The sequence below is a fragment of the Panthera leo genome, chromosome E1 (assembly GCF_018350215.1).
Source record: "Panthera leo isolate Ple1 chromosome E1, P.leo_Ple1_pat1.1, whole genome shotgun sequence".
Taxonomy (NCBI): Eukaryota; Metazoa; Chordata; class Mammalia; order Carnivora; family Felidae; genus Panthera; species Panthera leo.
Genome location: NC_056692.1, coordinates 27,127,074 through 27,144,448, shown reverse-complemented (window position 1 = coordinate 27,144,448; position 17,375 = coordinate 27,127,074). Strand labels below are relative to the sequence as shown.

The following is a 17,375-nucleotide window of genomic DNA, read 5'->3' as shown; positions in this document are numbered from 1 at the left end:
GTCCCAAGCCAAAATCAACAGTCAGACACTCAACTGACTGAGCCACCCAGGCACCCTGAAATTATTAACAATTTTTGGACAAGAGGTCCTGCATTTTCATTTTGCACTGGGCCCTGCAAATTGTGTAGCCAGTTCTGTTTACAGACATTCTTATATACACGTCTATGAATTATATGCATATATGTTTATAATCTATGTCATTAAAGCTCCAAAATTCTTCTTAAATGTTATTTTAAATACTCGCATAATATTTCATCATATGGAAACAATCATGTATTTAATTATGTTTCTATTTTTTTTATATTTATTTATTTTTGAGAACCAGAGAGACAGAGCACGAGCAGGGGAGGGGCAGAGAGAGATGAAGACACAGAATCTGAAGCAGGCTCCAGGCTCTGAGCTGTCATGGGGCTTGAACTCACAAGCTGTGAGATCATGACCTGAGCTGAAGTCGGACACTTAACCGACTGAGCCACCTAGGTGCCCCTATGTTTCTGTTTTGGCACCTAGATTGTATAAAGTTTTATACTGTTATGATGAGGATGTCTTTTTATATTATTTTAAAGATCTATTTCTAATTATTTCCTTAACATAACATCCCAGAAATAAAACTGAAGGGATAAAGGTATTTGAATACTGCTGGAACCTTGTATTTAAATTGCCAAAAAGCTTTCCAGAAAGATTACTATTACCAGCAGAGTATAAGAAACTCCTTCTTCATACCCTTAGCAGCAGAGAATATTCTAATTAAAAAGTATTTGGTAACTGAATACATTAAAATATTATCCAGTTAATTTGCATTTCTTTGACTACCAATAAAGGAAGCTTTTAAAATATATGTTTACTAGTAGTTTTTATTTCTTCTTGGAATTGCCTAAGATGCAAACTTCTCAACATGTTTTTTTTAATTTTTTTTTAATGTTTATTTATTTTGGAGAGAGAGCACAAGTGGGGGAGGGGCAGAGAGAGAGGGAGACACAGAATCCAAAGCAGGTTCCAGGCTCCGAGTTGTCAGAACAGAGCCCAATGTGGGGCTCAAACTCATGAACCCTGAGATCATGACCTGAGCCAAAGCCAGCCGCTTAACCGACTGAGACACCCAGGCGCCCCCCACACATGGTTTTTAAGGCCCTTTGTGTCCACCAGTCTAGCTTTATCTTATCTATTCCCTTCCTTCTCACCCACCCCATTCTATTCTAATTTCCAGCCATACTGAATTGTATTCAGTTTCTAGAAGTTGTCATGCTTTCTCTTGTTTCTGGACCTTTAAACATTCTACATACATACTGTTGTGGATATATGCCTATATCCCTGTTTGGTTAACTTCTACTTGTCCTTCAGCTCTCAGCTTAAATATTCCTTTCTTTGAGAGCTTTCCTTGACCGTCAAATTAGGTTGGGTGCTCCCAAATCACTCTGCTCTTCTTCTTTTTCTCCTCCTCCTCCTTATTTTTAGTAAAATTTTTATTTTGGGATAATTTTATATTTTCAGAAGAGTTGCAAAGATAGTACAGAATTCCCATATATCCTTTACCCAACTTCCCCTAATATTAACATGTTCATAACTGTGGCACATTTGTCAAAACTAAAACTGAACATAGATATGCTGCTATTACCTATACTATACTCTTTATTTGGATTTCACTAATTTTTCCACTAATGTCCTTTTTCTGTTTCAGGATCCAGTCTAGGATAATACACTGCATTTAATCATGTCTCTTCACTCCCCTGTACTTCTTATGTTTTATTCTAGTTGCCTCCCCTTCTAGTATATAAGCTCTGTGACAGCAGGGACTACGTACTTTTCACCATTGCATCCCTAGTTCTTACAGTACCCATAATAAGCAGGTGGTGTATGTGATGGCATATAAGGCAAGATTTTTAAAAAGCATCTCTCAAAAAGGAGAGATCACCTTCCATTTCATTTACAAAAACTCTTATGGTACATTTTCTCAATTATTTTATTTAGAACAAAATAACATTCAAAGGACACATATTAGCCTGAAATGACCTCAGTGAATGCCTGGAGGCTTGTGGAGATCATCTGTTGGAATCAGTGAAAATGGAGGCAAAGACATTGAAAAACATTTAGATACGTGCATTTTAGGGGTTGTGACCTCACAGTTGTAAGGGCTGGATGTCCTTATAAACAAGGCTTTTAAAAAGAGATGGGGGGGGGGGGGAAAGAAAGGAGATGGAGACAGAGGGAGAAAGGCTTATAAAATTCACTTCATAATTTTTTTTAGTGTTTATTTTTGAGAGAGAGAGAGAGAGAGACAGCACAAGTGGGGTAGGGGCAGGGAGAAAGGGAGACACAAAATCTGAAGCAGGCTTCAGTGTCTAAGCTGTCAGCACAGGGCTGGACACAGGGTTTGAACTCATGAGCTGTGAGATCATGACCTGAGCTGAAGTCGGCCGCTCAACTGACTGAGCCACTCAGGGGCCCCCATAAAAGTTCACTTTAAAAAGCCATTCATTGGGGCGCCTGGGTGGCTCAATCGGTTAAGCATGCGGCTGAGGCTCAGGTCATGATCTCAGGGTTCATGAGTTTGGGCCCCACATCGGGCTCTGTGCTGACAGCTCGGAGCCTGGAATTTGCTTTGGATTCTGTGTCTCCCTCTCTCTCTCTGCCCCTCCCCTGCTCACTCTGCCTCTCTCTCTCTCAAAAGTAATAAACACTAAAAAAAAAAAAAAAAATGTTTTTTTAAGCCATTCAGGGGAGGAAGTGAAGTACATCCCTAGTCAAAGCTATTGTCTCTTGCCTGGAATTGCTACCACAGCTTCCTAAATGGTGTTTCTGAACGCTCTCTCTCTTTTTTTTTTTTTAACGTTTTTTTGTTTATTTTTGAGACAGAGAGAGACAGAGCATGAACGGGGGAGGGTCAGAGAGAGAGACACACAGAATCTGAAACAGGCTCCAGGCTCTGAGCTGTTAGCACAGAGCCCGACGCGGGGCTCGAACTCACGGACTGTGAGATTATGACCTGAGCCGAAGTCGGCCGCTTAACCAACTGAGCCACCCAGGCACCCCTGAACGCTCTCTTATCCATCTACAATATTCTCTCCATCAACATCGAGTGATTTTTTTTTCCAAAATTCAAGTCTCCTACTTAAAAAATTACAATAGGGGGCACCTGGCTGACCTAGCCATTAGAGCCTGCAACTCTAGATCTCAGAGTTGTGACTTTGAGCTCCAAGTTGGGAGTAGAGTTTACTTAACAAACGAACAAACACACTTGCAATGATTTTCCAACTGGTCTTAGAAAAAAGACCAAAATCCTTAACAACCAATAAATTCTTGAGTGCTCACTCTTCTGCTTACTCTTCCCCCCAACCCCCCACCCCAGCCTACACATCTCAGCCTAAGCCTCACTTCCCATGTCTATCCTCCAGGTACATACTTTCAGCACTCAGCTGAGTTTTTCTTAATGGCCTGTGTTAAGGTTATAATTGTAATTACAAACTCCATGAGGCCCAGCTCAATTTTTGCTCACTTTTGTATCTCCAACAGCTAGCAAAGTCCCTGGCTTAAGTAATTTCTAAGCACCTGTAATTAGCTGAAAAAAATGAAGGAGTCCTTTCAGCAAGGGTGAATTATCTACCTAGTGGTCTAATGGGGTAACCTTTAGTATTTGTACTTTTCGGTTTCTGGGCACCCAAACATTACTTTGAGTCCTGACATCATGAGACTTGACCATCTAACCTGGTTAAGACCATTGAGCTCTACAGCTCTGAAATCAAACACATGTCCAACTTAATTGAAGTTTTACTTGGAGATCCTCATTTTTATTTTTTTTAACATTTAAAAGAGCTTGTTATTTATTTATTTATTTTTGAGGAGGGGAGGGGCAGAGAGAGAAGGGGGGAGAGAGGGGGAGAGAGAGAGAGAGAGAGAGAGAGAGAGAGAGAGAGAGAAACCCAAGCAGGCTCCACACTGTCAGTGCAAAGCCTGATGTGGGTTTGAACTCACCAACCATAAGATCATGACCTGAGCTGAAATCAAGTGTTGCATGCTTAACCGACTGAGCCACCCAGGTGCCCTGGAGATCCTCATTTTTAATATCAAACCACTCATCAATAATTGACATCTGCTGTCTGATTCTCTGAAGTCTTCCATCTCCACTTAATTTAATTTCAACATAATATTTACCACATGAGAATTCTTCCCCAAGCTCTCTTGGCCAAGTCCTTTTGTAGTTTTTCCAAGTTCCTCCCCTGGTTAAGGACACTTCAGGTACTCTACTTGGAGATGAGGGCTTACTTTCCAGTATTTGTATCTGGCACAAAGAAGGAACATAAAACTGTGCAGCATGCACTGAAATATTCTCAGAGAATAAAGTATTCCTTCTCTGTATCTTATTCAGTTTTGTAGCTCATGTACTTCTTACAGGAGTGAAGAATAATTGGGAGTTATGGGTAACTGTATCTCAGTTCTATAGATGGAACTGTCAGCTCTATGTTGTGTGTACTTCATGTAATATGTTTGTGAAGCAAAACTGAGTTAACAGCAATTGTATCTCCCATGCATGGATACAAATGCTCTGTGCAACGGGTCCTGTCTATAATTTGTGTGGAGAAATTTATTTTAAGAAGTTGTGTCTTGTGGTTGCTAGAGGGGAGAGTGGTGGATGTAATAGGTGAAGGGGATTACGAGGTACAAACTTCCAGGTATGAAATAAATAAGTCATAGGGATGAAAATCACAGCATATGGAATATAATCAATAATATTGTAGTAGCTATGTACGGTGATAGATGTAACTACACTTACCATGGTAGAGCATTGTGTAATATATAGAATTTGTCAAATCACTATGTTATACACCAGAAACTAACATAATATCAACTACACTTCAATTATAAAATTAGGGGCACCTGGGTGGCTCAGTTGGTTAAACATCCAACTTTGGCTCAGGTCATGATCTCGCGGTTCGTGAGTTTGAGCCCCATGTGGGGCTCTGTGCTGACAGCTCAGAGCCTGGAGCCTGGAGCTTCAGGTCCGTGTCTCCCTATCTCTCTGCCCCTCCCCTGCTTGCATTCTGTCTCTCTCTCAAAAATAAATAAACATTAAAAAAATTAAATGAGAAGTGCCTGAGTGGCTCGGTCGGTTAAGTATCGACCCTTGATTTTGGCTCAGGTCATGATCTCACAGTTTGTGGGATCAAGCCCTGCACTGAGCATGAAGTCTACTTGGGATTCTCTGTCTCCCTCTTTCTCTGCCCCTCCCCCCACTTGTTCTCTATCTCTCTCAAAAAAATAAATAAACTTAAAAAAGTTAAAATGATGCATCAAAAAGTTAAAGAAAAAAAAATCTGTGTCTTGCACAGAGAAGCCATGATGCTCTACAACCCCTAGGCTATTTCCTTACTCTCTGTCTATAGGCCTAACCCAGAGTTCCAAACCCAGAGAACTCTTTGTTCCCTAACTGCTTCATTCACTTCTTCTTTCTCTTTTTCCCTGAAGGTTCATAGTTGTCTATGCAAAAGATCACTGAATTAAAAAGAAAACCTCCCTTCTTTATTTTTCCATAACATTTATCATCATCCAACGTAATACTTTATTTGTTCCTATGATTTGTTGTCTGTTTCCTTCCCCTCACTAAAATGTATGCTGCATGATGCAGTCATTTTTGACTGTTTTATTCACTATTGATTGTCCTAGTGCTTAGAACAGTGCTTAATGCATAGTAGGTGCTTAATAAATATCTGCTGATAGAATTAATGATTCCCAATCTAAAAAACAAGGGACATTCAAGATTAACTATATCACGCATAGGGCTTAAAGCAATTCTTCATTTCAAATTGCTGAACAAAATTCTCAAAGTTAAAAACAAAACAAAACAACAACCCACTACTTTGGACGAGGATGTAGACATGTGGAACAAATGAGGTTCAGAATTAGGGAATTTAGACTGGAAATAACACCAAGGAGTGAGCACTTGGAGACAGGCTAGATATAGCTACGTATCACACATGTGGCTGGAGCCTTGGCTGCTAGAAATAATTGCCCTGAATAATTTCTGGGAGTTTATGCCATCACTGGCTCTCCTTGGTTCCGCTTGCCCCCAGGTCTTGGCTACTTGGCTTACTTCCTTGCCAAACACACATTAAGAGATGCTAGCAGAGTCAAGGGCTTTATAGCCATGGGAATGGGGTGGGGCAAATTGCTGGCAGTGAGGACTAGGGGCCTCCACAGCAGTTTCAGGAACCTAGTCCACCTGACTGGACCCATGCAGTCTCTGGCTTTCCCAGGGGCTTTTTGTAGAAACCAGTTAGCACAACTCAGAAACACACGGGAGAGGAATGTTTGCCCTTATTCCCTACCTTCCAACAGATTGTTCTAAGATCCATACAGCCTCTCCAGAGATATCTCATATGACTGAGCAACCAGTTGTGTCTCTCCAGGAAGCTGTGGCCCTTTCCTCCTTATTCTTCCTTCTCTGAAATTACACTCATCTCCCCTCTCCACACACCTCCAATACGCAATAAAAATTAGCTCTCTAAACTTTGTCTTAGATTTTGTTTTCTAGAAAACCCAGGCTAACACATAGAGAAGAAGAGTTGTCACAATTCAGTTTCAGAAAAATTGCATAAAACATAGACATACTTTTGAGTTCAAACTCTTCTCTTGTGTGCCTTACTGCAAAAAAAGTATGTTTCTACTTCAAACAAGTTAAAATATTATTATCTAGCAAAAGTCAAATAACCATAAAGTGAAAAATTGGTAGACTTTCAAGTGAAGACTAAAAGACATGGAGAGGAGGTATTGCAGTCAGAAAGACCTGTCTAAAATTCATTCATTCATTCACTCATTCAACAAAGAATGTGAAGCACTAACCTAGGTGCTGGAGACACAACAGTGAACAAGACAAACGGACTCTCCCTGAGGAGCTTAAATACTACTGGAGGAGACAAATGATAAACAAATAAGAAATATTTAACAGGCCTGCCTGGGTGGCTCAGTCAGTTAAGAGTCTATATCTTTATTTCTGCTCGGGTCATGATCCCAGGGTTGTGGGATGGAGCCCTGCGTTGGGTTCTGTGGAGCCTGCTTAAGATTCTCTCCCTCTCTCTCTCTCTCTCTCTCTCTCTCTCTAGCTCTCAGAAAAAAGAAAGAAAGAAAGAAAGAAAGAAAGAAAGAAAGAAAGAAATATTTAACATAATGCCAGATGGCAATAAATGATGAAGAAAAACAGAGGAGGGGATAGAGATTGATAAAATGCTTTTTTAGGTAACATGGTCAGTAAAGGCCTCTCTGTGTCCCTGTGAAGGAAACCTAAGCAGAGACGTGATGAAGTCAGAGAGGTATTCAAGTAAAAGTCTAAGGACTAGCACCCTACAATGCACACACATAAGTTGTTTGTCAGATTAGCTTTGAACTGAGAATAAATAAATAGAGCAAGGGAAGGAGAAAAATTTTTGCATTTCTTTTTCATCTCAAAACCATCTAAGCCTGGACTTCTCCTCAATTCCCCTTGGTGGCTGGTTGCATTTTTAAAATTAATCAACTTAGGGGCACCTGGGTCATGACGTCCGCTCAGGTCATGATCTTACTATTTGTGGGTTCAAGCCCTGTGTCAGGCTCTGTGCTGACAGCTCAGATTCTGTGTCTTCCTCTCCCTCTGGCCCTCTCCAGCTCTCTCTCTCTCTCTCTCAAAAAATACACATTAAAACATTTTAAAATTAATCAACTTAGCAGAAACTGAAGGTATTTCTTCCTTCTTCAGTGCAAGGTTATTTCTATCTTATATTAGCTCTGCACTTTGCCTGGTATTATTGCCATTTATTCATGCATCTCATATCCATGTAATATGGTATGTACTTTGAAAGCAAAGTCTATATATGCTCAGCATTACATTCCCTGAAATATCTGGCACAGTGTCTGTCAGAGTAAGCAAAGTATTATTTGATGAATTAACATTTTTATTTTTATAGTTAATTTTTTTAATGCTTATTGATTTGTGAGAGAGAGCGAGAGAGCGAGAGCAAGGGAGAGAGAGAGAGAGAGAGAGAGCGAGCATGAGTGGGGGAGGAGCAGACAGAAAGAGGGAGAAAAAGAAGTCTAAGTAGGCTCCACATTGTCAGTGTGGACCCTGATGCAGGGCTTGAACTCATGACTGTGAGATCATGACCTGAGCTGAAGTTGGACACTCAGCTGACTGAACCACCCAGGCATCCCATACTATAGTTAATTTTTGGACAAAATCATCTAACTCCTCAGAATTCCTAAATTCCAAATACGTGTTTAGCTTAGCCTCTTTGAAACTATATTTATACATGCACTGATTTTTTTAAAAACTAAAATATCTGGTTTTGGATAAGTTTACCTAAACTTTCTGAGCCTTAGTATAGTATAAAAATATACTATACTTAGTATAGTATAGAAATAACAATTCCTATTTGGCAGTACTTGTTTGTGCAATAATTTAAAAAATGACTAAAATTAAAATGACATAGTATAGGGCCAGACGTATAGTAGTATTTAATAAATTATTGGTTATTCAATCAAGAAATTAGGAATTTTCAAGGTTGATCTAAAACCACGTTATTTGATCATGTAAAGAATGTGCTAGTTATTTGTTAACAGCATGTGTCATTAGTTATTTCTTATATTTTTAATTTTTTTTAGTTTATTTATTTATTTGGAGAGGGACAGTGAACATATGTGCAAGTATAACAAGGGGAGGGGCAGAGAGAGAGGGAGACAATGAATCCCAAGCAGGCTCCATGCTTTCAGCTTGGAGCCTGACCCAGGGCTTGAACTCGCGAACTGTGAGATCATGACCTAAGCCAAACTCCAGAGTTGAATGCTTAACTGACTGAGCCACCCAGGCACCCCATTAGTTATTTCCTATAAAGAAACTATGATATTATCACAAGATTCTTTTTTTAATCAGCATTACTGAGATAATTTACATGCAACAAAATTAATTGCCTATCATTGTGCAATCTTTGACGAATGCATACGGTTGTGTAATCACCACCACAATCATATGTAGAATATTAACATCACTGTAAAAATTCCCTTACACTCCCTTTGCAGATAATTCCATCCTTCCACCCCAGACCTAGCGAACACTGATTTGTTTTCTGCACAAGATATTTTTTATTTATTAAGCAAATATTTATGAAGGTCTTCTATTTGGAAGTCCTTGCATTAGATACTTCATAGAATGCAAAGATAAGTAAGACAGTTTGTGTCCTTAAATAGCTTAAAATCTAGCCTAGTTTTATATAATTTTGAGATTATTTGTCTACAGATAATATGGGACTAAATTTCAAAGTGAATTATGCCTACTAACAAGGAATAAAAAGAAAAAGCATTGCAAACTATTCCCTAACTTTTAGAACACCAAACAAAATGATGTAACATCATGAATGCTACTAATTACGATTTCTTTAAAATGGCACAAATTTATGATTGCATGATGTGCCAGATAAATACAAAAAAGTGAACTACTTAAAAAAATTTTTTTTTACATTTATTTATTTTTGAGAGACAGAGCACAAGTGGGGTAGGGGCAGAGAGAGAATGAGACACAGAATCCAAAGCAGGCTCCAGGGTCTGAGCTGTCAGCACAGAGCCCTATGCGGGGCTCAAACTCAGAAACTGTGAGATCATGACCTGAGTTGAAGTCGGACGCTTAACCGACTGAGCCACCCAGGCACCCCTAAAAAAAAGTGAACTACTTTTAAAATTAAGTAACATACATACAATTAAAAAAAGTACAGAAATCCTAAGTGCACAGTTTGATCTTTCCAGGTTATTTAATGCCAACTTAGACCAGCTTTGTTGCCAATATAGTAAAAAAACAACATCTTAAAGCCTTTTGGTTTAGATAGAATGATTATATCATTGGAGGAAAGAAAGAGATAAGAGAATGATGTTCTGAAAGGCTCACACAGAATTGCGGGATAAGTAGTGAGAGAAAGAATGGCACTTTAAAATTCATGAGGAAATGCCATTTAAGTTTCATGAATAACAAAGAGATTGTTATGCAGGATCAGGTTTTTCTTTCATCATTACAGAAAGACACAAAATCATTATCGTGATCTGCCATGTGTTTTCCCTCTGTTATAGATGCTGGGACAAGCCTATTAAATGTTTTGTGTTACCCAGGGGAATGGTCACGGTGGTGAATAATGGCGGTCTCAGTGCACATGGCTTTCTATGGTTCTGATCATAGTAACTGCATTTAGAGGAAAGGAACAAATTAAAAAGAGCAGAATGGCTGGGTGGGCATTTTCTTGTGGTTACAAAGAACTGAACCTATTCTTAACCTTACTGCCTCTTGCTTCATGCTTTACTCCTGCCAATTCCAGAATAGATAAAGCTGGTATTTGCATTTGGAGCCTCCTTGGTCAATACAATGGGGACTGCAGTTCATTTCAGAAGGAGTAATACATGCGAATTGAGAAAGGGTAACAACATCAGGACAAAAAACAACCTGGAAAAATACCCCTATAAACATTCATATAGTGGGGTCAAAAATTTTATCCACATTATGATTCCAATATGCAAAGAATATATTCCTCTTTATTTTCTTCGATGAACATAATTTTCCTTGTAAGCTTCCACAGTGGGAGGAAAAAAAACCCCTAAACTTTAAGCTTGTCAATTCAAGGCAACAACCTTTTTCAGTTTCAGTAGTCACTGTTGAATAATACATTTTCTTCTGGGTAGGTGCAAAAATCTTCCACATTGATTCCTCCTTACCCTTGTTTCTCTTCAAAATAGTGTCTGGCTGTATTGAAGGATTTGTGATCTCATAGTGTCAAGGAGAGAAGAGGCCTGTGGGGTCTCAGGATGCAAATTGGGCCTTGTGGCAGAATGGCATCTCTGTGGACTGGTAGCCATTGAGGGCCCCTTTGGGATGTGACAGGTCTTACTTGCCCTTCAGGCAGTGTGCTGGTATAACCGCTGGGTCTATGATTTAGGCCAACCTCTCTAAATACTGCAGCCTCTTAGTTTCTGTGAGACTCTTCTCTATTTCTGTCCTTTCTCACCAGGATGCCCTGTAGGCCACACAGGAGCCAGGACCACTGCTTCACACGCTTCTCTTTGTCACTGCTGAACAATCACTGTATTGGATGTTGTACCAAGTCAAATGGAAGCAGAGCAAGCCACTTTCCAACTTCAGCTTTCTCCTCATGCTAACTTACCTCCCTTCTCTAGAAAGTTGCCCTGGGGAAGGATCCTTAAGTCACAGGGACCTCTTTCCCCTTCCAAGGTCGCCCTTCACCCTCTACTTCTTCTTTCCTTCTGAATAGGCTTTCTCCATATCCTCTACTTCACTAGGAGGTGGGCACTGTATGGCTCCATCTTGATGGCTGACAGGGCATCCTGTCTTCCCAGGGGTTTAAAAAATAGTATTCTAGCTTCTTTTTGAGGTAGCAATAAATGCTCTTTTTCCCATGGTGCTCAAAAATTATGACCATCAAGTTAACTGACTTGAAGTTATTATTTTTTAAATAACTTTTTAAAGTGTATTTATTTTGAGAACATCAGAAAGCACAAGCAGGGGAGAAGCAAAGAGAGAGGGAGGGAGAGAGAGAGAGAGAGAGAGAGAGAGAGAGAGAGAGAGAGAGAGAATCGCAAGCAGGCTCCATGCAGTCAGTGCGCAGAGCCTGATGTGGGACTCAAACTCACAAACCATGAGATCATGACCTTAGGTGAAGTCAGACACTTAACCTACTGAGCCACCCAGGCACCCCGCTAACTAACTTGAATTTAAATAAAATCTTGGAAGAAAAAAAATAAAATAAAAATGGAAAAAAATTATGACCATCAGGGAGAGAAAAAATAAATTTGTGATTTCATATTTTAGGCTGCTCCTCATTTAAGGCCTTATATGAAGACAAAATTTCAAAATGAGTTTCAAAAAAAATTCCTGTCTGAAGCTTGAGATGGGTTACAGTGAGGAAAATTACATTCCAATTCTTACTTGGAGGACTTCGATCCCATTTCTTTTTTAGTTGGCCTTGTCCTTTCTTCTCTGTCTTCTCCAGCATTGAGAATTCTCCCAATGACAAAAGACACACATTACCTTGAACATACAGAGAGTCAGAAAAAACAAAACATGGAAGCAACAAAGCTCCCATAAGAGGTATGTACCTTTTATATGGCTTGATTTCTTTCCTTCCTTTAAAAAATACCAAGCGTTGGTAAAGAGAGTGTTTTGGATGCATCATATGGACAGGAATACAGTCTTGGATCTCAAGGGTCTTCTATCTTCAACTTTTCTGCAAGCCGCTAGAGGGTCATAGAGATAACCAGGAAGACCTGTGGTATAATACAGTGGCTTTCCACTGTTTTGGGATTCTCTAATGTAGAGTCAATATTTCAGATACACGGAAAAGTATAGAAAATAACATGATGCTAACTGTCTATGTATCTGACAACAAAACTTAACATGTTGCCATATTTGTTTCAAACTCTTTCAAAAGAAATACAAATTACAAATGTATTTGAAACAACCTTCCCTCATTCCCTTCCTACTTACTATAGGTACCCAGAAGTTAGTATGTATCCCATGTTTCTATAATTTTACTATGTAGGTATGGTCCATGCTATTATTTGTGTTTAAATTTTTATTTAAATGATATCATGCTATAAGTATACTTTTCCAACTTTACTAATATAGTAGAATTTATTTCTACTATTTTATTTTGTGTTTTCCATTTACCATGGTTTTTCTTTTTTTTCTTTTTAATGTTTTAATGTTTGTTTAATGTTTTTCTTTTTTCTTTTTAATGTTTTAATGTTTTTATTTATTTCTGAGAGAGAGAGAGAGAGAGACAGAGACAGAGCAAGTTGGGGAGGGTAGAGAGAGAGGCAGACAAAGAATCCAAAGCAAGCTCCAGGCTCTGAGCTGTCAGCAAAACCCCTGATGTGGGGTTTGAATTCACATGCTGTAAGATCATGACCTGAGTCAAAGTCCAACGCTTAACCGACTGAGCCACCCAGGTGCCCCACCATACTTTTTCTTTACTTAGTTTTCTATACTTTCCTGACTTCTACTGAATTATTGAATTGTTTTTCTATCATCTTTACTGCCTTGGATGTTATATTAATATATATTAATATTTTTAAAATATTAACCTTTATTTATTATGGGATTAAAAAGAGTTTCTCTGGTAAACAGATGCAGCTTCAAGTTTATTTACATAAAGCTTTATGTGATATAGAAAAAGTATCAGAAAACAAAACTTGCTCTTTTCTTTTTTCTTTTTCTTTCTTTTTTTTAATGCTTATAACATTATTTTTGAGAGAGAGAGAGAGAGAGAGAGAGTGGGGGAGGGGCAGAGAGAGAGGGAGACACAGAATCTGAAGCAGGCTCCAGGCTTCGAGTTGTCAGCATGGAGCCTGACGTGCGGCTTGACCTCATGAACCGTGAGATCATGACCTAAGCCAATGAACCGTGAAATCATGACCTGAGCCAAAGTGGGATGCTCAACAGACTGAGCCAGCCAGGTGCCCCAAAACTTGCTATTTTCGTATAGGCTTATACAATTTTTTTTTTTTTTTTAATTTTTTTTTTTCAACGTTTTTAATTTATTTTTGGGACAGAGAGAGACAGAGCATGAACGGGGGAGGGGCAGAGAGAGAGGGAGACACAGAATCGGAAACAGGCTCCAGGCTCCGAGCCATCAGCCCAGAGCCTGACGCGGGGCTCGAACTCACGGACCGCGAGATCGTGACCTGGCTGAAGTCGGACGCTTAACCGACTGCGCCACCCAGGCGCCCCTAGGCTTATACAATTTTAAAATTGGTCTTTTCAGGGAGCCTGGTTGACTCAGTTGGTTAAGCATCCAACTCTTGATTTCTGCTCAGGCCATGATCTCACCGTTAGTAAGTTTGAGCCCCACGTGGGACTGTGTGCTGACAGCACAGAGCCTGCTTGGGATTCTCTCTCTCTCTGCCCCTTCCCTGCTCATGCACACGCATGCGCTCTCTCCCACCTTCAGAATAAATAAATTAGCTTAAAAAATAAATAAAATAAAGTTGGTCTTTTCTTCATTGTAATTAGCCATTTAACATTTAAACATCATGGGACACCTGGGTGGCTCAGTTTGTTAAGCGTCTGACTTCCGCTCAGGTCATGATCTCACAGCTCACAGCTCATGAGTTTGAGCCCCACATCGGGCTTTGTGCTGACAGCTCAGGGCCTGGAGCCTACTTCAGATTCTGTGTCTTTCTCTCTCTGACCCTCCCATGTTCACGCTCTGTCTCTGTTTCTCTTTCAAAAATAAGTAGACATTAAAAAATATATATAACATTGGGGTGCCTGGGTGGCTCAGTTGGTTGACCTTCCAACTTCGGCTCAGGTCGTGATCTCACGGTTCGTCAGTTCGAGCCCCGCGTCAGGCCCTGTGCTTACCGCCCAGTGCCTGGAGCCTGCTTCAGATTCTGTGTCTCCCTCTCTCTCTGCTCCTCCCGGGCTCACACTCTGTCTCTCTCTCAAAAATAATTAAAGATTAAAAAAAAAATACACATATAACATAAATAAATAAATAAACATAATTAGACTTTAAACTTTTTTTTTTTTTGCTTTCTGAATTTTTCTTTGTTGAGAAGTTCATGGTTGTCAAGTATATTTTCTTCATAGTGGTAAAATTAAGAATTTGCTTCTCTTTTAGATTTATGAAAATATACACTTTCTTTTTATGCAATGTTTACTCTTAAATTTATAGCATGCACACTCAACTAGGTCGAAGATATTGTCAGCCTTTTTTGAACAATATTAGATATTAGAAGATTCACCCTCCCATTATTTATGTTACTTAATATTTTGGTTTCAAAAATCCAATTTTAAAACCAAAATTTGGTTTTAAAAAATCCTTTTATATTTGAAGTATTTATCATTACTGCTTTTTAATACTCAACATTAAATTAGATTTACCAGTATTTTTACTATTCTTTCTGTTCACAGTTAGTGCTTGCTGAAAATCCTGTTTCCTGTATCCAATTTCTTTCAACTTAAAGAAAATACTTGAGTATATTTTAAGCAACAATTGATTATTGGTAAACGATTTTAGCATTTGTCCTAAAAAATCTTGATTTCAGTCTCACTTTCTTCTTTGTTTTAAGTTTATTTATTTATTTTTGTGTGAGAGAGAGCGTGAGCAGGGGAAGGGCAGAGAGAGGGAGAGAGAGAATACCAAGCAGACTCTGCACCATTAGTGTAGAGTCCAGTGTGGGGCTCAAACCCACGAACCACGGGATTGTGACCTGAGCTGAAACCAAGAGTCAGACACTTAACCGACTGAGCCACCCAGGCACCCCATGATTTCAGTCACACTCTTGCATGACAGTTTGAGTATAGACTTCTTGATTGTTTTCCATTAACAGTGTGGTGATGCCTATTATTCTATTGTCTTTTCTCCTCAATTTTTGTTGATGAGAAATCTGCTGATAATGTATTATTGCTCCTTTGCAGGAATTTTTTTTTTTTATCTTGTTGCTTTTAAGATTTTCTTTCTATTGTTGCTGTGTTTCACTTTGTTTAGGTGTACATGATTTTCATTTTTCCTTTAATAGGGCTCAGAGATTCTCTGCTCAAATATTGCTTTTTTCCTACTCTGTCTATTCTATCACTCTGGAACATTTGAACATATAGGTGGCCTTTTCATTACCTTCTCCATATCTGTTAATTTCCTTTTCGTATTTTCCATCTCTTAATGGTTAAGTGCTACATTCTAGGTGATTTCCTTAGCTTTGTCTTCTACTTGGTTACTTTCTCTTGATTTATTTAAACGCCATTGAGTTTTTATTTTATTTATTTTTTTTAAGTTTATTTATTTATTTTGAGACAGAGAGCACACACACACACATGCATGAGTGAGCTGGGGTCAGGGCAGAGAGAGAGGGAGAAAGAGGATCCCAAGCAGACTCCATGTTGTCAGCAAGAGTCCGATGTAGGCTCCATCTCAGGAATGAGATCTTGATCACGAGATCATGACCTGAGCTGAAATCAAGATTTGGATGCTCAACTGACTGAGACACCAGGTCCCCCTCCACTGAATTTTTAATTTCAATGAATTTTTATTTTTGACTGTTTTATTATTTTTTGAACCTGCCTGTTTATTATTTATTTATTTATTTATTTATTTATTTATTTATTTAAATGTTTATTTATTTTTAAGAGAGAGAGAGAGAGGCAGAGTGTGAGCAGGGGAGGGGCAGAGAGAGAGAGGGAGACACAGAATCCGAAGCAAGCTCCAGGCTCTGAGCTGTCAGCACAGAGCCTGACACAGGGCTTGAACCCACAGACTACAAGATCATGACCTGAGCCGAAGTCAGACGCTTAACCAACTGAGCCACCCAGGGACACCTGCGTGTTTATTTTTATAATGTTCTCTTGTTTCATTATGGTTTCTATTCTTTTGTCCTTTTAATACTTTAAAACACTTATTTTGTAGTCTCTTCAAGACTTTCCTATTATTTCTAGTTCTTGGGGTACAGTTTTCCTATTTGCTTGTTTTCCTGATCTCTCTCATGATGGTTTATTTCTTCATCTGACGTGTAATTTTTTTGTTGTTGTGAGCTCATCTTTAGTTGGATATGTTTACTCTATGGAAATTATATTGCACTCTGAAAGCATCCTCACAGGAGACTGTCCCCACATAACAGTTTTTAATTTTTCTATAGATTTGCATTTCCTATCTGTTTCTGGTATCTAGGGATTTTTTTCCCTTAGGTTTTACAAGCATATGTATGTTTTTGTTGCATAAGGCAAGAATAGACCACTCAGATTTAATTAATCAGCTTGTTGAAAGTCCCATGTAGTGAAAAAGATAAATTTTCTGTCTAACTTGCAATTGGATAAGGAGACACAGCTAATTTAATGTAAAAATTATGCCTAAGTGTAAAGTCTTGGAATTATCAACTGAATGTCAGCATGTTAGTAATCCTTAGATTACTAAATTAGATTTGTTTACTTTGCCTAGATTATGTTTCCTTGGTGTGTGTCTATTTACCTTGTCATGATATTTGTAAACACAGTGGCATTGGATAAAGGCTGGTGGTATTTTTTAACTGGGTTTAATTTTGCTTAGTCAAATTTTGTGTCTTAGATGGAAAAGCACTGAAAATGCAATTGTAGATAAAAGCCTACTTTATAGCAAATATCCATATTTAATAAGTAGAAATAAAGTTATGTGACATACACAGTTGGTCTGGAGATTTGGAAAACTACTATGGGCTTTTCTCTGCCTCTGTCTAGTTGTATGACTGTGGGCAACTCATTGAAGATCTTTAAGTCTCAATTTTCTCATCTCTAAAAAAGGGGGTTGGCAGTTTTAAATTCCACAATTCTAGAGAGTGTAGAGATACATAGTGTCATTTGAAAATACGTTGAAATCCTAACACTGCCAAAT

At 38.8% G+C, this 17,375-nt stretch overlaps 1 long non-coding RNA gene across 1 annotated transcript in view; it reads right to left on the bottom strand.

Moving 5' to 3' along the window:
- LOC122207240 overlaps positions 1-17,375 on the bottom strand; it is a 28,873-nt gene that overhangs the window by 2,849 nt on the left and 8,649 nt on the right. The window contains exon 2 of the long non-coding RNA XR_006196728.1: positions 4,150-4,276. This is a non-coding gene — a long non-coding RNA (uncharacterized LOC122207240). The remainder of the gene's footprint in view (positions 1-4,149; positions 4,277-17,375) is intronic.